The sequence below is a fragment of the Sinohyriopsis cumingii genome, chromosome 17 (assembly GCF_028554795.1).
Source record: "Sinohyriopsis cumingii isolate HCF-2022 chromosome 17, ASM2855479v2, whole genome shotgun sequence".
Classification (NCBI taxonomy): Eukaryota; Metazoa; Mollusca; class Bivalvia; order Unionida; family Unionidae; genus Sinohyriopsis; species Sinohyriopsis cumingii.
This window is the reverse complement of record NC_142977.1, coordinates 119,075,658-119,099,293: the sequence shown is the minus strand read 5'-3', so window position 1 is coordinate 119,099,293 and position 23,636 is coordinate 119,075,658. Positions and strand designations below refer to the sequence as shown.

The 23,636-nt window shown below is 37.4% G+C and overlaps 1 long non-coding RNA gene across 1 annotated transcript; it reads left to right on the top strand.

The window, feature by feature from the left end:
• Positions 1-462: 462 nt before the first annotated feature.
• On the top strand, positions 463-12,976 carry LOC149779748 (uncharacterized). The gene is made up of 2 exons (XR_016415708.1): positions 463-5,008; positions 5,087-12,976. It is a non-coding gene; the product is annotated as an uncharacterized LOC149779748 (long non-coding RNA).
• Positions 12,977-23,636: the final 10,660 nt, after the last annotated feature.

Below are 23,636 nucleotides of genomic sequence, written 5' to 3'. Positions count from 1 at the left end.
TCATAACCATCTGTTGTGTAATTTGGGAAATATAATTATGACTAAGTTCATAACCATCTGTTGTGTAATTTGGGAAATATAATTATGACTAAGTTCATAACCATGTGTTGTGTAATTTGGGAAATAAGTTATGACAAAGTTCATAGCCATCTGTTGTGTAATTTGGGAAATATAATTATGACTAAGTTCATAACCATCTGTTGTGTAATTTGGGAAATATAATTATGACTAAGTTCATAGCCATCTGTTGTGTAATTTGGGAAATAAGTTATGACAAAGTTCATAGCCATCTGTTGTGTAATTTGGGAAATATAGTTATGACTAAGTTCATAACCATCTGTTGTGTAATTTGGGAAAAATAATTATGACTAAGTTCATAACCATCTGTTGTGTAATTTGGGAAATATAATTATGACTAAGTTCATAACCATCTGTTGTGTAATATGGGAAATATAGTTATGATCAAGTTCATAGCCATCTGTTGTGTAATATGGGAAATATAATTATGACTAAGTTCATAACCATCTGTTGTGTAATTTGGGAAATATAGTTATGACAAAGTTCATAGCCATCTGTTGTGTAATTTGGGAAATATAATTATGACTAAGTTCATAACCATCTGTTGTGTAATATGGGAAATATAATTATGACTAAGTTCATAACCATCTGTTGTGTAATATGTGAAATATAGTTATGACAAAGTTCATAACCATCTGTTGTGTAATTTGGGAAATAAGTTATGACAAAGTTCATAGCCATCTGTTGTGTAATATGGGAAATACAGTTATGATCAAGTTCATAACCATCTGTTGTGTAATATAGGAAATATAGTTATGACCAAGTTCATAACCATCTGTTGTGTAATTTGGGAAATATAGTTATGACAAAGTTCATAGCCATCTGTTGTGTATTATGGGAAATATAATTATGACCAAGTTCATGGCGATCTTTGTTTGTGGAGCATAGCTCTAAAACCATTAAAATATATTACAACCATACTTGGTACACATTTCAAGGAAGTTCTTTAGAATGCTTTTCCTTATACTTTTCTGCTTTCAGAATTTTTTTTTTACCAGGGAGTTTATCATGAGTTGTATATAAATTGACAGTTCTAGACCACAGGGGACATGCATAAGTAGTATAAAATAAAATGTATAGTTAGGTAGGAGTCTCTACATAAACATGTGACTTGATTCCTCTTGTTCACAGAATTTATTATTCATGAATGCTAGAACTATGTGTATATTTTTAAGTGTACATGTCCAGCACTGCCCATAGCAATGTTTTTGCTACTTTATGTTACTTTATTTTAGCATACATATTTCAGAATGTGTGGAGTCTATCTGAACTTGGTCAGCGTATTTTCCATTGTCAGCTATACTTTTTCATTGTAAAGATTTCCTATTTTACCCTAATTCATTGTCATAGGGCCAAGTAAACATATACTATGGTCATATGTCATCCATTATCAATTGCCATTTACAACTTGTTCTTAAAAAACACTGGACCAATTTCAAATTTGCACTCGACAGATAGCATCATGGTATCAACATTTGTTAGATTTCTGCAGTTGATTCTGACCTGCCATCAGATATGGCCACCATTACTAAAAATATAAAACTCTTATTGACTTCTTCACAAAAACTGACAATCACAATTTGACCAAATTTATCATTAAGCATTAAGGGATACAAGGTTTTAAAGTTTATACAAATGATTTGATCCACTATTGAATATTGCAACCATTAATATTAATAGACATACCTAATTATAATTTCTCAAAAGCTGTTGAACAGAGTTTGACCAAATGAAAAGAAAGAATCCTGGTATAAAGGGCTTTTGTACAAATAATGCTGATGCACCATCAAGAAATGGCACAGTTACTGGATAAAGAAAAACCTTTCTAATGACTTCTTGAAACCCTTCAGTGTCAAGGTTATTTAGATGATGTCATCAAATAGGGTTGCCATTACTAAACATAATCATGCTGTAAAACACTTTTCAAAAGAATTTCATTCAATTGGGCAAAAAGCATTTTGGCATAGAAGGCTTTCAGTTTGTACAAATGACAGCCAATCTGCCATCAGATATGGCCATTGTTACAGTAACTGATAAATTTTTAAGTGACCTTTTACCTCTAAAGCTGCAGAGAAGAATTTGACCAAATATGACTCAGACCATTCACACTTGAAAGCCTTTAATGTTATACAGATGATACCAATCCATTATCAAATATGGCCACTGTTACTTAAAATGGAAAACATTTAAACACCTTGTTTGCAAAACTGCTAAAGAGAATTTAACTGTATTTGACAGAAAGCTTACTTGGATGAAAGACTTACAAGTTCATACAAATGAAATGGCCACCATTACTAAAAACAGCAACACCATCTCAAAACCTGCTCAACAGAATTGGACCAAATCTGACAGGAAGCATCCTGATATGAAGTGCATTACAGGTGATGCTTATCTGTCATTAGATATGGCCACCATAAGTAAAAATAAAATTGAACCCATTGACTTTTTCAATTAAACAACAATGAACAGAATTTGTTCAAATTTTGATTGGTAGCATTCTTTCAGATGTATACAAATGTCTGCCAACAAACACAAAACCATCTTTACAGAAATTTCAAAAACCTTTAAACAACTTTTTTTTTTTAACTCTCAGAACAGAATTTGATTGATGTGACAGAAGGCATACTGGCTTGAAACATTTCCATGATGTGTATCTGCCATCCAATATGGTTGTCATATATATGAAAATGGATCAACAATCTTTAAACAAGGTCTTAACAACTGCCAAACTGAACTTAACTAAATTTGATGGACATCAATCTAGCTTTGAAGTTTGAATAGATAGTGCTGATATATCTTGTCCTCTGAAGAGAAAAAAAATTTGACCGTATTCTGGCATAAAAGCATTTCAGTATGGGATAAATTATGATGATGTGCCTTCAGGTTATGGATGATAAACCTGTCATTTTAAGGATTGTATATGTTGTGGCTTTATCTTTTATTTTATTCACCCCTTAAAGAATTTTAGCATCTTTACCTTTTATCTTTTAGGGTTTTGTGTTTCCATTTACTTGGAAGGATTTATCATTCTTAATTTAAAAAATTGTGCAATTTTTTATTTTTACATTATTTTAAATCTTATATTTTATTCAGTGCTATATAGCCATTATTATTTTGCATTGTTGTTAAACCCTATACACACACACACACACACACACATATACATACACATACATACATACATGCATACAGACATACATACATACAGACATACATATATACATGCATACATACATACACACATACAGACAAACAAACACACACACACACACACATACATACATACACAAATGACGACAGAAAGTATTCTACTGACCCAGATTTCGCTGTCATCTCTTGCATCTGGTTATGAGGCAGATGACAGGCACGTGAGTGATCTTAGGCTGACTTGGATCCTTTGTTTTTAGAAATTTATTATTCCAAACAAAATGTACTTTGACATGGCTTAATAGTTGTGATAACATGGAAAATTAACAAATACCTGTGTGTGTGTTTGCCAATGATAAAAGAATCATTGTAATCGGTGCATGTCTTACTGTCACATTTATATCATTCATGCTTTTATTGCAGTGGAATTTAACAGTATTTCATTTGTACTGTGTAGTACATATTTTGCACATTTTTTAAAAGTTTTCAAGACATTGATCTGTCACAAGTATAATTCAGTTTTCTCATTAAAAGTTCAGACATGACACTGTTTTTATGATCATGCTAACAGTAATTCATTATGCTTTTTTTTTGGTTTTTCTAAATATTCAACAGTAATGAGATTTATTCCTAATCTGAGACTTTTCCATGATCAAATATCTCATAATGGAATTATCATCAAAACTTTGTGCTTTATCTCATAATGGAATTTTATCAAAACTTTGTGGTTTTATCTCATGATGGAATTGTCCTCAAAACTTTGTGGTGTTATCTCATAATTGAATTGTCATCAAAACTTTGTGGTTTTATCTCATGATGGAATTGTCCTCAAAACTTTGTGCTATATCTCATAGTGGAATTGTCATCAAAACTTTGTGGTTTTATCTTGTAATGTGATTATCATCAAAACTTTCTGGTTTTATCTCATAAAGGAATTGTCATCAAAACTTTGTGGTTTTATCTCGTATTGGAATTGTCATCAAAGTTTTGTGGTTTTATCTCGTATTGGAATTGTCATCAAAACTTTGTGGTATTATCTCATAACAGGATTAAAATTATTATCCATATTTTGACTTCATCATCAAGTTATAGGTTTTTACCTCACCAGGTCATAAGGCCATATGATTTTATGGCACAGCCAGTGCATCCATCATGCCTCTGTTCAATAACATTTGCACGTTAACACTATGTAGTAGGTATTTCTGATCTTATTTCAATCAAACTTAGATAAAGATTTATATCATGAAAATCTCAGACGGTTACTGTAATGAGTAACAGTGATGCATAATTCATTAGGTGATCTTGCATCTAATTGGATAATTTTGTTTCCAATCTGGAGGCCATATTTCTGATCAGACTCTGATCCAGTAAAATGTTTAGATCTCAAATAATGAGAACAATGTATACTAATGAGGCGATCTGATAGACTGAGTTAGTTATCTCATTGGAAACCACGTTTATCATCCAGTTTTTATCACACTTGAACTTTAATCTTACATCATCAAGATCTTGGATGGGTTGGATAATGAGTGAGATCCACACATATTAATGAGGTAATCTTGTATCTGATTGGCTGACCTTGTTACCACTCATTCAGTTAAATGTTTTTTTTTTTCCGTTACATTTACTACCATTCAAAACATGTATGACTTCACTTGTCAGCAAGAGACTATATATTAATTACCATATTAATTATGCTTCTGTCTTCAGAAAGAATTTTTATAAGTGTATAGTAAAATATGTAAAATCAGCAAGATATGAAGATATAAAGTGTGGAAGATAGGTTACAAAGAATTTTTATAAGTGTATAGTAAAATAGGTAAAGTCAGCAAGATATGAAGATATAAAGTGTGGAAGATAGGTTACAAAGAATTTGTTCTTATGCTGTTACATAAGCCTGGTTAGTGAAATGGTCAACCGTCAAGTTAGGTAAGCTTGGTGTGTGATATCAGACCTACTTGGGACTCCTGTTAAAGTTAATATTGTTCTGATATATTCTCCATGATGAGGTATATTAATATTCTGAATATTTTTCTGATTACTTTAGATTTTTCTATGATATGGATATAACGAGTATCGACATATGTAAAAAAAAATATTAATATTGCCTTTTTGTTGTAATATGGCTTAGAAGTTATTGTCTTTAATGCATCATCTGTCAGTTATTTTTTTTTATTGCTGAGCCTGTGTTAGTAGAAGCTGAAGGAAGGGATCAACAGTTTGGAGTGAGTTTCGTAGTACAGTGGAACCTGTCTTGAAAGACCACCCCTTCTGCCAAAACATAATGGTCTCTCATGACAGGTGGTCTCTCATAACAGGTTATAACACTATATAATCTCTAAATCTGTACATGGAGAACCTGGTCTCTCAAGACAGGTGGTCTCTCATAGCAGTGGTCTCTCAAGACAGGTTTTACTGTACCCATCCCCTGGAGAAGGGCCTGAGAGAGGCAGCTTTGTAGATACATGTATATTATATGTACATTTTTGTTTAAGTTGTTCTATCTTGTTCAGGTTTATTTCACCCTGTCTGTTTACTGTTATACATGGAATCTTATAACATAGTGATTGGATTAATCTTGCCAACTACAACACTCTTGTCACAAAGTAGCTCTCTATGATCTATATTTTACATTTTAGTGATATTTGTTAAATGTTATATTTTCAGTTGTTTTTTCTCCAACTATTCATAATGGAATCTTAATGAGCACTGCAAAATCAGTTCATCAGAGTCCAATTATTTCATGCTTTGCTGTCATTGGTTAAGCTTCTTGACTTCTTTCTTGTTTTTCATCAAACTAAATAATTGTATGTATCTGACTTTGCACCACATCCTTACAACGAAAGAAGCTCATTGTAACCTAAATTTCATCTTTTACTGGCTTCAGCTAAGGTTTTGCATTTAGTTATTACCACATGAGATTTTAGCATGTTATATGCACTCCTTTCTGCCTAAAATTATGAGTACTGGTGAAGGAATGCATCTTGGTAGTTACTACACACTTACTGCAAAGAGAGGTCTCTTTGCCTTATTTCATCCTTCAGTGGCTTGATATTTTTTGTTTAAATATCAGTACTGTATGCAGTGTTTTAAATCATGAAACTTGATAATTGGATGCATCTGATAATTGTATGCAGTGTTTTAAATCATGAAATTGATAAATGGATGCATCTGATAATTGTATGCAGTGTTTTAAATCATGAAACTTGATAAATGGATGCATCTGATAATTGTATGCAGTGTTTTAAATCATGAAATTGATAATTGGATGCATCTGATAATTGTATGCAGTGTTTTAAATCATGAAACTTGATAATTGGATGCATCTGATAATCCTACACCCTTACAACCAAAGAGGGACACTGCAACCTACAGTGTATGTCTTGCTAATATATCTTCATTTATTTGTGTTTAGCTCATGAACTCATAGAATTTACCATTTGGTATACCATCCTAGTCATCACAGAAAATCCAGTGCAGTTGGAAGTAGGAGTAAATATGTTCAATCAGTGGTAAATTTTACTTGTTGATGAATATACGTTGTATATTACAAGTTACCTTCAATAGAGGAATTAGATGAGTGAGTTGCATACCTTATATGTGAGGCCTCAGCTCTAGTGGCTGATCATGGTAAATATAGACGCATGATTTATGGTCCAGTTGTGGTCATACTGGGTGTCACTCTAAGGTTACTCAAATGCCTTGGACTTTTTACCCAGTAAACTCTTGTTTTTTTCCAGATGAACAATAATAACAGCTTCTGAAACAGATTTTAAAAACAGTGATGGAGAAAAAAAAAGAATCTTTAGTCTGTCAGTAGTACCTCTACTTTGATATCATAGAAAAGAATGTTCTCTTTTTTTGTTGTATATTTTGTATAACTTGTAACAGAGGCCAATAGTTTCTTGTCATATTCACTTTAGTGTGAATTTATTTTTACATTCGTAGGTAATCTTTATGATGGCTGCTGGAGACTACTAAAGTTTCAGTTTGGTTTTAACAGCATTTTATTCCGCATCTTCATATTTTGGATCATAGCTCTGTGTAATTATCTCAATCTTGAATCATCGTGTTTCATGTGTCATTCCATGGAGTGCGTAATATTTTCTTTTTTTACAGTGATAGCACAGTAAGCTTGTAAAGAGTAAGACAGTTCATTTTTTATTGTTTTATGTCTTGCATGCCATATGTCAGGAGCCATTGATCTTGTATCATCTTCTTTCATGTGTCATTTAGTTTTATATATTGTATACCTTCTACCAGAGGCCATCTTCTTTCATATGTAATTTAGTTTTGTTTTGTGTCTTGTATTCCTTATACCTGGCCCAAAATTTCATTATCAAGATCAGTTTTGTCTAAATTTATTTTCTGCTCATGTCTATTGGTGACTTCTAAGTCATGTAATTTACAGTCTGGTTTCAGCAGCATTTTATCCCACACTCAACATTTTTGGGAATATGTAATTTCCTATATCTTGTTGTTGTTGTTGTAAGGTTTGACACCATTTTTCAGCACAAGAAAGGCTATACATGGCAGCCAGTATAAAATAGTGGAGGAAGAACCTGGAAAAACCCCAGAAAGAACCACCAACCCACGAGAAGCTACTGAAAAGCTTTCTCATGTACCCTCATTGGCCAAGCCTGAGACTCGAACCCACACAGACAGAGGTGAGATGGCAGTGATCTATAATTGTGAGCACTGTAGACCACTTGGCCACTCAGGGCCCCACCTATATCTTGTATCATCCTGTTTCATGGGTCATCCCATGGGGTGAGTATTTTTCCAGGGTTTGTTTGTTGTGTTTTCATTTACAGCAGTAACACAGTAAGCCTGAAATTACGCTTTGCTGTTGAAGTTTTAATTGATTTTAAGCCTCACTTAGGTATTGTAAATTTATGAACCCTCTGTTGATTACACAGTTGTAAATTTATAAATACATAATTGTACAGTGATGAATTTTCTGTTAAATACACAATTGAAAAGTGTATCAAAACAAAGATTTAAGAAGATCACAATGTGTACCCAAAAAATTAAGCTACCTTTATCTCAACTCTAGATAAATGTAAATTATGAAGCTCTGGGAGCTCTCAAAATGAAATGAGCAAATGCAGCGTGTATAGTTTGAAAACAACTGAGTTAAGTATTTGCACATGAATGTGTGTGATTTGTGCATCATATTCACTACCTGGTAGGGGAATATCCAAGATGATTATGTTTTATACACCTGTAATTCAGTGTCCATTAAAATTAAGTCTCTTCCAGGTAATCAAAATTACCTATACCATATGTACTTGTTTATAGGAGTCCAACTGCAAACCTGCAAGCTGCAGACACAGATCTTCCATTGCATAGCACACTGGTAGATCTGGTTCTGTGCAGTTTGTTAGGAGTAATGAGTAAAAGAAACAACATAGAGCCAGATTGGCAGCCATATTATGCTACAGTGGATCAGAATCTTTGTTATTATTAGCGAATGTATACCGTATCCTTCTGGTTACAGTTAGATCCTAACATTCCATGTTTTCACCGATACATGTGCTGGTGTGTTTATTTCTCACTGATTGCCAAACCATATGATTGTACTGTAGAATTCTGAAACAGCCCTTTAATTACAGACTTGTAGAACAGTACCAAGATCTACAAAAATACAATAATTGCAAGTTCAGATTATGATATCAACTTGTCCATGTTATATCTGGACCCAGGTTTTCATACCAGATTCAGTGGAGTCCTCAGGGAACCAGACATACTTAGCAGTTTTTTTGGTTGTTTTGGTTTTGGAGTCATGTAATTAAGTTATTGGCTGTATCTTGTTGGGTAAAATACCAAACCAAAAGTTGGTCAGCTTGACCTGGATTTCATGCTTCAGTGAGTATGCTAAAGTTTTGCATTTTTGTCAGTTTCTTGGATGCTGTTGGCAATAGAGTCAAAACAATTGCTATGGCAGTATGTTTTTGGTGGGTAAAACACCATTCCACCGAAGTATTTCACCGTGACCTATCATGCTGCTTTGACTTCCAGTTCAAGTCTACTATTGATTACTGCGTCATGCAGCTTTGTGACAAGATTCACTTGGGTGGGTTCAACACTAATCTGCCAGAAGTAGTTTTCTTTGACGTACCATTTAGCAAGTCTCCATATGGGAGGCCCTAACCAGCTTCTTGATTGAAATATTTATGTTCCCTACTCTTTTTTTTAGGATGAGGCATGTAGCATTACCCAATTTTATTGATATGTACAGTAGGGGTGTAGCATTACCCAATTTTATTGATATGTACATTAGGGGTGGACAAATATGGTGTCAAGCATCTCAAGAAAAACAAAATTTTAGCTTTAAGCAACCAAATTGCTCATAACTTGTGCCTGGCCAGACAACCAGATTCTGGCTGGAGGTAGTTTATGAGTAGTGTTTCCTTTGACATAAGGTCAGTAATAGAGGACTTCATATTGGCATTTTTAACCAAAGAAACAGAATAGTTATGTCAAGTTTGACCAGTCCTAAAAAATTTAGATGTCATAATTCTTGCCTTATTTAACATCAGATTTGCATCACATGACTAAAAGTAGTTATTCTCACAAAGAAAGAACAAAACAGTTATCAAGTATAAAGAAGAAATAATAATTTTATTACTCGAAATAGAAGTATACAATGCTGTTACTCCCCCTTAGCTACGATTTCCCACCTATAGAGGACGCCAACCAAAAATGACGTACATTTATCCCCACAAGACGAAGGACATTGCTTCTTGTTGAAAAATAAAACACTATAAACTATGGATAGGGAACATTTAGATGAAACTACTGAAAACTAATTTACTGATTAGCCTTATATCGATATACGTGCACGACGCACTAGATTGTGTCACTTTCAAAATTTTTCCATTGTTTCAATTTATTTTGAAAATTCCCATTAATACCGGTAAAAATGAATCAATGCTGGCTTCCCTATGTCAGCCGACTTTATTTTTTTTAAAAAGAAATCGGCACACTAAAAAGAATCCCAAGGAACCAAACTTGGCTTCCTTATGTCGGCCGACTTCATAAGAAAAAATCGGCACACTTAAGATACCAAAGTCAGTTTCCAAGGATGGTTTGCTTTGCAATAAAATAACCTTTGTATTTGATATTCTGTCGGTAAGTTTAAGCAAGAAGTTTATTGCTCACTGCCAGTTGTGTTTATTCATCACCCTGGCTTCTATTTGTTTGCCATATTTAATCATAATTGATGTTTGCAGGGCAAATAGTATACACAACAATAACTTGCTTTAATAATACTTTTATAACCCATGCTAGCGAAAAGATTATCATTTGCACTCAACAGTGAATGTATTTTAAAATAATGATTTTTTTTATTTGTGAGACACATTCGTATAGTTAATTTGGATACAACACAATCTTGGTCAGTTTGCACCTTGTAACTTATCATGCGAGAATGGCAGGTGTCTTCAAGCAATCTGGTGATATTTTCATCTCTTTTGCGATTTTGTTATCTGGCATAAGTGATACACACTACATTAAGGATGCATATGCAAGCCGGCATCCGCTACAGATACGGAGTTCGTGGATATATTTTTTTTTTCTTTAATAAAGTTCACATGATGAATAAAGAAGGAATAAATGATAATAATGCAAGGTTACTTTCTTTCATTTTATTTTTAAATAAGTGTTTGTTTATCAATTTTATTGTACCGTGCAGGGGAACACAAATTCAACACAAAATTTTTTCCTTTCCTTTTTTTATGGAATAATGGAGCAAATATCATTGACGATATTGACTAGTAATGACAAGCTTTCAGTTTACTCGCGCACACACTAAGACAACTTGAAAAATAAAAACAATAAAATTAACTGGTAAGAGATTCATATTACAAAACTAAACACTGACAAAATGCTCAATGTTATTCTCTCTCTCTCTCTCTCTCTCTCGTGCGTAATCGAGTGTGTATTATATGTAGCATTGTTACAACCTGAAGCCTAAAATTATATCCATTTGTTATAATATCTCATGTACGCTACCCTTAGAAATATATATACCTATTCTGTAGAATATTATCTGTTAAGTATTATTGTTTTATAAATCAGTATTGATAATTTGACCGGAAGACTTAAATTGAGAATGGTGTTGCGCAGATGCATATATTTTTTTTAGCATTAAAAAAATATGTATATAAATACTTTAATTGGAACGAGCAAGAGATGTCAGTTTTTGTTTTTTCTCATATATATGTACGTTACGAAGTATAATTAATAATTTTCTTTTAAAGACTATCCAGATAGTTTGGTTTGTTTAAATTTAGTTTTTTTCTTCTTCCTAAAACCTATCTTACATAGTATCTACTTGTTGTTTGGAAAAAAAGAACTTGTTCCAACTATTGTTAAGTTGGGACGGATTGTCTTTCGAGTTGGGTCGAATTGTCTTATTTTAGGCCCAATTTGAGCCTAATTATCTTGGGCCAAATTGGCTATAATCCAGCATAAATGATACAACTTTCCCATCCGTCACCCTATTCGATCCCACAGCTTCAATCCACTTTTTTCCAGTAAACAGGGTCTTTCGGAAAAATAAAGAACCCTTTCGTTCCATCATCACACTGTTGGTTATATACATACGCAACACAGTGTACCATATTTGCTGTACAAAAGCACGATCGTAAGATAAATCACATAGACATTTACGTGGGGAAATTAAACACTTGAATGGCTATGTTGAATAGAAGGGATACAAGTACGTCATATCCGTTTTTGGCACGCGGATACTACTGATTGTTTACGGAGATTGCCGAATAATTTTTCATTCAAAAAAGCTGATATTTAAGTCTGATTAAAATTTTTTATGGTGTGCATACATAACAAATACGTTTGTTTATGACTATAATAATATCACACGATTGTACAATATAGGTGGCCGGTGATCTGCATACACATTCACTTGAATCTGCAAAGCAAAACAAATTGTCAGTGATCAGAGTTTCTCTACTTCAACTAATAGAACTTTATCTTCCATTCTTGTTTAGGGAAAACACAAACAAGTTTACAATGTAAAGAAGCCCTATTCACCAATCAACTAATCTAGATTTATATTTTTAGTGTAATGTTTTATTTCTTCTTAGTGTGATTAAACATGGAGTTAAAACTTACGTGGTATATGTTAACCAGACTTTGTAAGACAAGATTTCCATAAGGAATTTGCATTGTACCAGTAATGTGACTGGGAGGAAATAAATGTCAAGCTAAGAAGCTGTTTGACTATGTTCATGTTAGTAGTGATGTGGGGTATTTTTTAGTGTTAAAGTAGTAGTAACAAATTATGTGATTTGGCCCAGACAGATATGCCATAATATGTATGTATTGGCCAGTCCAGTGATTATAGTTATCATTTTCATGAAGGATTAGCTTTTTAGGTACCATATTGAGCATTGTATTGCACCAGCATTGAAGTTCGTTGCCATGGGATTTGTTTCATTCCTGTTACGCATACTTTGTGATATATATTCTCTTTTGGGGAATTTACATTACATGTTAACTGATATGTGATTAGAATAAGGCTAATTAAAACAATCATTTATTTACTTCCCTTTTAGCCTTTAGATTACCAGCCGGATTATAAATTGCAGAAATGTTGATCTTTTTGTCTTTCAAGGTACTTGTTTTACTTTGGTTTTACTTTGAAAGTAAAATCGATGAAGACCATCAATCAAGATTTCTTTTCTATATGACTTGTTGCATGACTAAATAAATTCAGTATTTAATATTCGTGGCTTTTTTGTTAATATATAATATATTTTAACCTCATCTGTCTGTCAGCTCATTAACCCCATATGTCATGTTTAGACGTCATGAGGTTGCACCCTACTTCCGACCTCTGTACCGTCAAGATCGTTTACGATGAACCAAAATAGGTGGTATTACAGAAAGGTAGACAGATGTAGCTCTAGAATGATACTGTATAATCTGGATTTTCTGCTTGCATTACAAAAACGGGGGGGGGGGGGAATGAATTGTTTCTATATATTTTAAAAAAAATTGCCAGTCCATTTGTCAACTGGATTTTGTTTGTGGATTGTAGATCTTTTGGCCCGAGTTCTAAGACAGACTGGTCTGAACTGCACATGGACATGTGAACCTTTGCAAAAAAGGAGAATAAGTTTGAGATTTAGGGTAAAAAGTGGTCAGGACACGAAAATGATGGGTCCAATAAAGCACAAACAAAAAAGTCCAATTATTTACCCTTCTGCCCATGCGCAAGCGAAATATCCAATCCAAAACATCTTTAACACACAACTAGGCATCTGGCAAAATTAAACTCTTTTGGAAGTAGATGTATTTGGAAATAATCACAAAAATACCTTTCTTACTGCCATTTCAGGTGAAAATGACAGAAATCTCTAGAGGTTAATGAGTTGAAGTTCCAGTTACACATATGAGAGATTTTTATAATATTCATTGCGGGCAAAGCCAAAGGTATCTACATTAATACTTGCTTAATGGGCCTCAAAATGGCTTTCAAGCCCACTACACTATTCTAATAGGGCCTGATAGTTTCTGAGCCCCGTTACACTTTTCTAAATGGACCCTAATATAGTTTCAGAGCCCCATTACTTTCCTAATGGGTCCTGGTGTAGCTTCCAGGCCCCATTATAGTCTCCTAATGTGTCCGGATACAGCTTCCGTGTCCCACTACACTTTCCTAATGGGACCCTATACAGCTTCTAGACAATACAAGTAGTTACTACCCAGTACTTTCCCATGACTAGTAAGAGTTTTATTTACACTGTACAGTAAAACTGCTTTGCACACAGTCCAGATTATATGACTGAAATCACATTCGATGTACATGAGTAGTAAGGGGGGTCACCCTAGCCTCAATGGGAATTAGCATTACAGAGACCCCTGGGTCACTCTAGCCTCAATGGAAATTTAACATGGAGAAAAATCGTGGGTCACTCTAGGCTCAAGGGGAATTTAACATGGGAAAAAGTCTTGGGTCACTCTAGCCTCAAGGGGAATTGAACATGGGGAAAAAGTCTTGGGTCACTCTAGCCTCAAGGGGAATTGAACATGGGATTTTTTTTTATAAATTTATTTTAAATTTAAATTTAAATTTAAATTTAAAAAAGGGGTAGGCAATTGAAAAGTCATTCTCTTTTCGAGAAATATGGCTGGCCCTGAAAAGGGCCTTTGGGTTTCTTCTAACACTTCCACTTCTTCAACCATCTTCTCACTTTTGTCACTATTCCTGTCTTCTTTTTCAACTTTTCTGGCATCCAGTCAGGATGACCTAGAGCTCTAAACTTTTCCTGAACTTTTATCCAATTCTGATTCAACCTCTCAAACTCTGCCTGTTTCTTTTTGTTTTCCACATCTTTTCTTTCTTCCCTCCATTTCTCTTTAATCTTCTCTACTTCTTCCTCCATTTCTTTTCTCATCAGATCTTCCCCTTTCTTCACCTTTTCCAATCCCCATTTTACATTTCTCCACTCTGTCCAGTACAATATTTTTTCTAGGAAGCACCGGACTTTGATGACATTATCCAGTGCTTCCTTCAATCTTCCCACTCTGAAGTAAGGTGGGTTAATGAAGCCTCTTGACTTATTGACTTCTTCTTCAATCATCCCTGCTATATCTCTTGCTGTCTTTAGGCCTTGAACTTGACTCGTTACAAAGTCTTTCATATCTCCATGCCTCCATTCCTCTTCTATTCTTCCTAAAACATATTCTACATCCATTATCCAGAAATAGATGTCTCTCAATAGATTAAATAGAACTGATACTTGAGTCATTTTGTCTCAGTTATTCCTTAGAATGGTTCCAACATCAAACTTTGTGGGTTCTTATACTTAAAGCGCGTACGTGAAGGAAAACATCCCCCCTAAAACATAAAATTGATCTTACCTAGATCATGACCGAACAACGCGCGGACGTGAAGGAAAACATCCCCACTTTTCTCATTTCATATAATAAAACCCAAACTATACTCTCCACATACGCTAAGAAACAATAAAGAAACTACTATTCACACAAACTTTACTTGAGCAGTTACAAACACAAACACAAACACTCGCACTATTAATAAAGAGTTAGTGTTTATATTCACATTACTCTACCTACACACATTGGCAAATCGATAGTTATTTCTTTTCTTGAGTATTGGGTAGCCCTTAAAAGGGCTGTTTTTTTGAACTCCAGATGCACCTATCTAATGATGGCACCTTCCTGGCCTGGCGCCACACACGCATCTTCTTCCCCAGTCTCCTTTCACCTTTCTTCTGGGGAGCGCAGAGGGAGGATGATTCGCTTCAACACCCCAATCCTCTCTCTCGGGAATATTGTACGACATCCTCTCTCCTATTTTCTTTTCCTCCTCTTCCCTCTGTCTTCTCTCCTCCTCTTCCTTCTTTATTCTTTCCTCTTCTACTATAGCCTCCACGGCCAGTTCATTTAACAGGCGCCTGACATATTCCAGATGTATCTGGAGTTCAAGAAGTTTGCTTATTCTGCTATTCATTTTTGGTGTTGATCAATCAACAAGGGTAGTTAGACTGCCGAACGAGTTTCAATTTATAGTGAAAGCGCGGACGTGAAGGAAAACATCCCCCTAAAAACATAAAATTAATCTTACCTAGATCATGACCAAAAAAAATGCGCGGACCTAAAAGAAACACTCACTTTTTTAATGCTACCCATCACTATTTTAAAAAATTTTATAAATCACTTCAATAGACTATTTACATACGCAAAGCAATCTAACCCCAAATTTACACCTCAAACACCAAAAAAACATAATTTTAATCTACTATCCACACCAACTTACGTGAGCGCTTACAAACACAAACACACAAACTCACAAACACATACCCTCACATTTTTTAAAAAAAAGAGTTAGTGTTTATTTTCCCACTACTCTACCTACACACATTGGCAAATTTATCGTTATTTCTTTTCTAGAGTATTGGGGTAGCCCTGAAAAGGGCTGTTTTTTTGTTTGCTATGGCAATCTTTTTTAGTTTCTAAGAATGCGATGTCCTCTGAGGATAGACTTTCTGGCGACAGGTCTGCTTCTTCGGAAAGAGAAGAAGAACTCTTTGGTGTCGATACTACAATCGACAAAGCCTCTGTCAGCTTCAGGTTGCTGCTGCTGCTGTTGTTGTTGTTGCTGCTGTTGCTGCTGTCTCTGAAGTCTGTACTTCTCTGTCCATTCTTCTTTTTCCCTGTTCATTTCTTCTCTGAAGAGCTCTTCTATCAGGTCTTCAGTGACTTTTAACATTCTCACATTCTCTATTTCTTCTGGCTTCGGTATCAGACTGTGTCTGACCCTATGCAAATTCACGTAGGCTTCGTTGAGCTTAGCTAGTTTGGAGCACATCTTCTTAGGAGGATGAGTCGACAATGGATGGTTAGACTGGAAACAACCCCGGTTCTTAAAGTCAAAGCGCGGACGTGAAGGAAAACATCCCCCACACGGTTTTCGAGCCGCAACGTTCAGTGAGTGTCATGAGAGGGATAGTAAGAAATCAAAGAGCATCAATCCAACATTCTTATAGCTAAACAAAAGACAAAGGCATTTTTTTCAAAACACAACATTTTTTATTCAAAAATCACTTAACACTAAACAACAACATTTCTAACATTTTTAACAATAATCCAACATGATAACATCAAACAATTTTTTCAAATCACAAACATTTTTTTCTCAATTTACAGTCTACTTTAAACAGGGCTGACAACGTTGTGAATGAAATTGTGATTTCCACTGTTGGAAATCATTAGGCCATTGATGGACACTACGTTTCCTAGCTTGAGACAAAAGATAAGCATAATGGTCACAGAACCATCGATCTACTTTCACATCGTTTCTAGTAGAAGAACGAGGATTAAAATGAGTCACTAAATGTTCTAAGGAATAGCCCAGGCTGCGATGATGCAGAAAATACACACAATATTGTCCACACACCAAGGAATCTGTGCCTTGTAATTTCACATTATTGAATCGGGTGGTTTGAGCATTTCTTCTCATAAAGTCGATGATATCGTCTTCCAAAGGGGGCAATCCGTACGAATCGAAATATTCCACACATCCTTCTTGAGGAAAGTAAACGGCTACCCAGTGGGTTCCTGGGAGATGACTGTCGTCCGTGTTGATCACATAAGCTTGATGGTCTTTAGGTTTGCGATGAGGGAGTTCATCTTTAGCACAGACGACAGGATTCCAAGAAGCCGTATACGAACTGTGGTTCAAAAGGTAATAAAGTTCCCAGGTATCCATTTGTGTGTGTTTTTTTTTCTTCACAGGTAATAATAAGTCGTCAATTCGATCCTGACTTTTTGCTTGAAAATGTCTGACAAGTAACCGTTTCTTCGTTTCGTCTCCTCACTCTGATTCAGGAGAGCTTCGATACGATGGATCTCTTGAGTGGTTAATGGTGGACAAGAATGTTCACGCAAGTCTTTATACCACTGGTGCAACACGTCTTTGTCCGAGATGAGACTCCAAGCTTCGTCCAGATACTCGTCCAATTTTTCTTCTTGACTTAACATTAGGCATTTATCGTGTTGAATTTGACTGGGATGATCGTTTTGACATCCATAACAATTTTTCTTGATCAATTCCGTCATTTTTTCCACCAAGTGTTTGGCAAAACAGGAGACTAAATGGGCTTCTTGTTCTGGCCATCTCGACTTCATCATGATCACTTCTTCTTTTTCCACGGTCTCCTCACATTTCATCTCCAAAGTTTCTTCACTAGGTAAAGAGGGATAACAGTCTTCCATGGCTTCTAGTAATCTAGGATGACTTCTCTCAAACTGTTGATTTCTATCGTATTATCGAATTCTGCATACAGGATGACGTTCACCGTTACATCAGGGTCTCGGTTTGCAAACTGAATTTCCACACGAATTTGGCCGGATTTTATAGGGTGGAAATGTCCCTCGTCGCTGCCTTGGTCTGGAGTGAAATCGAAAGCCCACAAAGCGTAGCCTCCTGCGTAATCTTCGTACGTAATGCCGTGACTTGTATTGGTTCCTAACTGTCCGGTGGCTTCGTACAGGGACAAGTACGACCTCAAGTAATTCTTCTTCTCAAAGTCAGGTTCAAAGGGTCGGGTACACAAGGTCTTGCCATCGCGACTGACTTCGATCTTGGACACGCCAAAGTGTTGAAAGTAGAAAGGATTTTTAGCGATAGCTCCGTTGAAGGCTTCATTTTCGACGATACCAACGATCAAACGTTTGGGTAGCTGTCCTTGGAACAGATGATCTTCGATCATGGATCGCTGTCCCTTGGGAATGGTGAAGGTTTTCACTTCCACGCGTCGTATGGGATACTTGGCGGTCGTTCTGCTCAATGTTTGACTGATGTCGTTACCCACTTTAGGTAACACTTCCACGCGTCGTACGTAGAGTCTGGCTTCCTCGATGACAGTTTTGCAAGCAGTATTACCTATCAAATGGAAAGCGGCACTGCTACGATTCAGTCTCAGGCGGACATTCACCCCGTTCAGCAAATATTTCTCTTGCAACCACATGTCCAAATGCAAACGATCCATTAGTTCTAAACTTTGTCCGTTTTTTATTTTCTCTCTTCGTTCTACAAATCCGTCATTGTTTGGGGTTTTTTTTGCATCAGTTTCGAAATTTTCAAACTGCTGTGCTTCGTCAGCTTCCCATAGCACACAGGCATTGAGATGAGTGTTCTTGGCGTCTATTCCGTACGTCAAGAGATTTTCCAGGTACGCTCGATAAGGGTAAGTATCCATGCTGCTGCTGACCTCTTTGTTGTTCAAGTACAAGTCCACTCCGCTAAACAAGGAATGCATGAAATTGTTGACGGGAGCTATTACCTCATCGCCTTCTAGGGGCGTATTATCCTCGTCGATAACTTTGACTTTCAAGTACAAGTAACTGCTATTCAGATCGATGTAATCTTCGGGCTGTCCTTTGATTTCAAACTCGATGGGAGCTGAGGCTGTCAATGAGGAGACTGGGTGAAATTCCACCCACTGGGATTCTTGCATGGTCATCATGGTGGGAGGCATGGCAAACAGATCCAGTTCCGTCTTGGAACAAGCGCAAGACTCTCGGTGCATCATTTTTTTGTCTCTTTTCTCAATAATCGAAAACTTCTAAGTCTCGAACGGTTCTTCTTTTCTTGGCCTTTCTAGCTTGAAGTCTGGTGAAAGGGTGTTTTCTGCGTCGTCTCTTTCTGCCTTGTCCTTGCTGAATGCCTGACTCGGTAGCGCGCAGGGCATTTATAGGTGTGTCTCGTCGGCCTAAAATGTCTTTGCCCGTTTGCAGCAAGACATTTTTGCCTGCCCTCATGAAGGCTTCTTTAGGGTTTTGTTTGTCGATGATGACATTTTGGAGAAATTCTTTGCCTTGCGTCAGTGCCGCATCTTTCAAGGCGTGCAATCCGCGTGTCACCATCGGTTTCAACACCGGGGCCACCGAACGAAAGGCCGATTTTAACATATCTCCTAAACCGTGTCCTCGCTGTCGAGCAACCCCTCGGTACACTGGATACATGACTTAAGAGTCGTGAGAAAACCGTTTTCGAAAATGGAGTTTCACCGTGACTTCTCCTTTGGTCAATGAAATATTTTGTCCCAAATCTCCTTTTATAGCAATGTTGACCGTGTCCAAATACGACTTGCTGACCGGCAAATATTGAGGATGAACAAATTCGCGGTGGACGTGGTAAGTGTTTCCACCTTCCTCGTCAGCGTTCGTGGCAGAATCTACTTTGAAAGGAATGACACGCAGTAACGGTACGGAGGTGCGTCCCACCACGTTGTACTCCACCACATCGGAATACACAAACATCAAATTCAGTCCTTGGTTCAGTTCTACCGGGGCACGAAATAACTTGCTAAAAGACTCGTTGTCGTAAACGATGGGTAATTCGTTTTTCTTGAGCATGGCCTTTCTCATGTCCATGTCTCCGCCCAACATGTCAAACAATTCAGGACAAAAAAAAATGGACATGATTTTACTTCGTTCAAATTTCATCAAGAAGCGACGAGCTGCTTTGTGGTACTCCATGGTGACACTTTTGTTGACATGCTCCAAAGCTTTCAGAAACACGACATTAAACCTGGAGGTTATGGTGCTGACCAAATGTTGACCACTAAAATAATAGCCTGGGGGAATAAACAAGTGATAGATGGTGTACTTTTGTGTACGGGTTTTCTTGTCATATTTGACATTGCTATCCATCCACTGTTGCATTTGCTCGTCATGAACTTCCACATCAAAAAAATTTTGATTGGGAAGGACATTGAGGACTTCGGTCGGGTGAATCATTTCTACTAAAGCCACTTCCCAATGGGCTTCGTGATCTAACTGGATGGCTTGAGGTAATTTGGCCGTGTAACAGCACAACGTGTTCTTGGGAAACACCTCCATGGAACTGTCACTGGGTAAAGTTAAGTAAAATTGGTTTTGGTGACTCATAATTCAGAGTTCTGTGGCTGTCCGAGGGGTTAGTGGACGTCAGAGGCGTGTCTCCGCCCAAAATGGGGTTCTGGTTGTGGTTGGAGTGGTGACTGGCACTGGCACTGGACACAAGGTTCCCGTGGTTCCCGTTCGAGGTGAATTTCAGGGAGGGATTAGGAAGCAGGTAACCGATGCAACTGCTCAATAAAATGGTCCACAATTGTTTGTCTCCTTGTTGCAAACTCAAATTGGCAATGGCTGCCCCGATGACACAATACACCACGAAGATTTGGCAGAAAAAGACGATTTGCGTTTTAGGCACACGTTCTCCACACCACACCCACAAGGGTTGTTTTTGTAAATCTTGCACAGAAGAACTAGGTGAAGGAGGAGTGGTTGACGTAGCTGCGTCTGTGTGAAAGGGCATGATGGTCACTTCTTTTTATAGTCGATGACTTGCGAAGCGTCGATCCAAGAATCAAAACTGGGTGGATATCCTTTCCAACGTACTTTGACTTCTTTGACACGTCGTTTGCCCACTTTACGGGTTCTGCGTTCGAGAATGCTTTCGATGTCGTACACGTCGTCTTCTTTTTTCGTCACACGTTGTAACTCGGGCAAATAAAACGTTCCTTTGAGCACTTCTCCATTCATGTCTTCCAATTTATAGACGGCAGGATGACGGCCATGCACTCGTCCAGTGACGCGAAACAATTCGGTCGTCCAGTTAGGTAAGTAACCTTTGTCAAAAGTGCGTTTGGTTTTGCCAATGCGCACCCAATCTCCTACGGCCAACTCTCCACTTTTCTTGGGGACAGCCCTCGTCGGGGACGTACCAAACAGGCGCTCAAACACCAACACTTCGTTCTCGGGAGTCACGTCTTGCGGGGCACGTCCGATGCTTCGATGGTAAGATTGGTTGTACGCTTGCACCAGGTACGGTAAGATGTCGATGTACTTCAGAGTGTGGTGATGCGTAAAATATTTCCACATGCGTTCTTTCAAAGTGCGTTGAAAACGTTCCACGATGCTGGCTTTGGTTTCGGGATTCTCGGTGGTAAAAAAATGAATGTCACGTTTCTTTAATTCTTTTTGGAAAGCTTGGTTCAGAAATTCGGTGCCTTTGTCCGTTTGCCATCGAAGAGGGTGACGACCGCTTTGTTTCAACACCCGTTGCAGGGCTCGCACTAACTCGCTGCTCGATTTGGAAGTCAAGGGCACGACCCAGGCAAATTTGGAAAAGACGTCGATGACACAAAACAAATATTTGTAGCCACGATTGTAGCTGGCCAAATGAGAGACATCGGCTAAATCGGCTTGCCATTGATGATCGATGCCTTCCACTCGGGTGCGACTTCTGGCAAACTTGCGTCGAATGGGTTTGTGTAAAGTGTAGGTAGCTTGTTCTTGTAACCATCGTTGCACTTGAGGTAAACGGAGACTTTTCAGTCGAGTTTTGGCAGCACGATACAATTTTTGAACTCCTGCGTAACCTGCAGGATGCGAGGGATTGTAGTAAATGCTGGCTAAGCATTTTTCCATTTTTTTTTTTTTTTTTTTGTGTTTGTGTGTTAATAAGACACCCACTCTTGGAGGATGCTACTCTTTTTCTCTTGGGGTACTTTCTTGGATTGCAATGCTTTGCGTGTGCGACCGGCAATAGGTGTTGAAGAGGAGGATGTCTGAGCGGGGGATATCGGTTCTTGTTTCACTTCTGTCTTCACTTCTGTCTTCACTTTCTTTTTCTCTTGTGATGAAGAAGGGGTGGCCATCATCTTTTTAATCCATCCAATTCTGGAGGTAGGTGGTGTTGTTAACTTGCGTACTTTTTCTGGTGGAGTTTGAAACCCTTCTTCTTCTTCTTCTCCTTTTTCTGTCTTGGTCACTGGTACTGGTGGTACTGGTACTGGTGATGGTGCTGGACTTTTCATCAAGGTCTTAAAATCTTTCAGAGTGGGTAGAGCTGTTTCGTCTAAAGCTTTCTGGTGAAAGAGTTGCAGTCGTTGCAAGAGTTGACCGTACTTTTGCGATTTTTCTGTTTCGGACAAATCTTGGCGATCCATCAAGGACTGCAATTCGTGTTGTAACTGGGACATCTCGCTCAAATTGGGATTGGGAGGTAAATGCGGGGTGCGTTGTTCTTGCCACCGATGGTATTCCATCCATCGTTTGTAAGGCACTAAAGCTAGTTTTCGTCCTTCCATGGGGTTGTCAGGGGTCGATTCTGAGATCTTGGGACTTCCGAGGGCCTTTTTATCTTGCTCCCACCAGTCCTCCCAACATGGTTCCCAAGACTCCTTTCAGTATGGGGCCTAACAAGAGAGGTAAAATACCTCCACGTTGCACTAACATCTTCTTTTTTTGACCAATGGGAATTTCTTTTGAACCATTTGGCGAAGAACGTGACGATGTTTGCCTAAGCTTTGTTTCTGGTGTTTGGACAAAGGGATCGTGCCTTTCAAAACGTTCAAACAACATTCGCACACGGTATCGATGACCTCTTTGGAGGCCGTTTGAATGAGTTTTTTTCGTAGGGTTGGAGAAGCTTTGGACAGGACAGATAACATGTCCCCATGTTTGGCTAAACGTGGTGGCAGTCCTTTCCTTTTCTTTCCTTGAGGTTTTCTGGAGGGTGACATCTTTGAGTCTTCAGGAGCACCAAAAAAACACTGATACCCTACTTGGTCACAGGCCTTTTTTATACTGGAACGCGTCGCCACAGATTGTCTTTACGTCGTATCAGTTTGAGGACAGGCATGACACGTCGTGCAGGGGTACGTAACGGACTAAATCGAGCCAGTTCTTGCTTGGACAAATCCAGTAAACTTTGTAACATGCCCGATCTTTCTTGGACTTTGATTTTGGGAGAAGGTACTTTGTGAGCAGCAGCCACTGTCACTAAATTGGAGGGTCCTGCCACTGGGGAAGTTCTTTTGGGGGTCATCAACGGAGAAGTTCTTGGTGTGATCAACGTCTCCAAG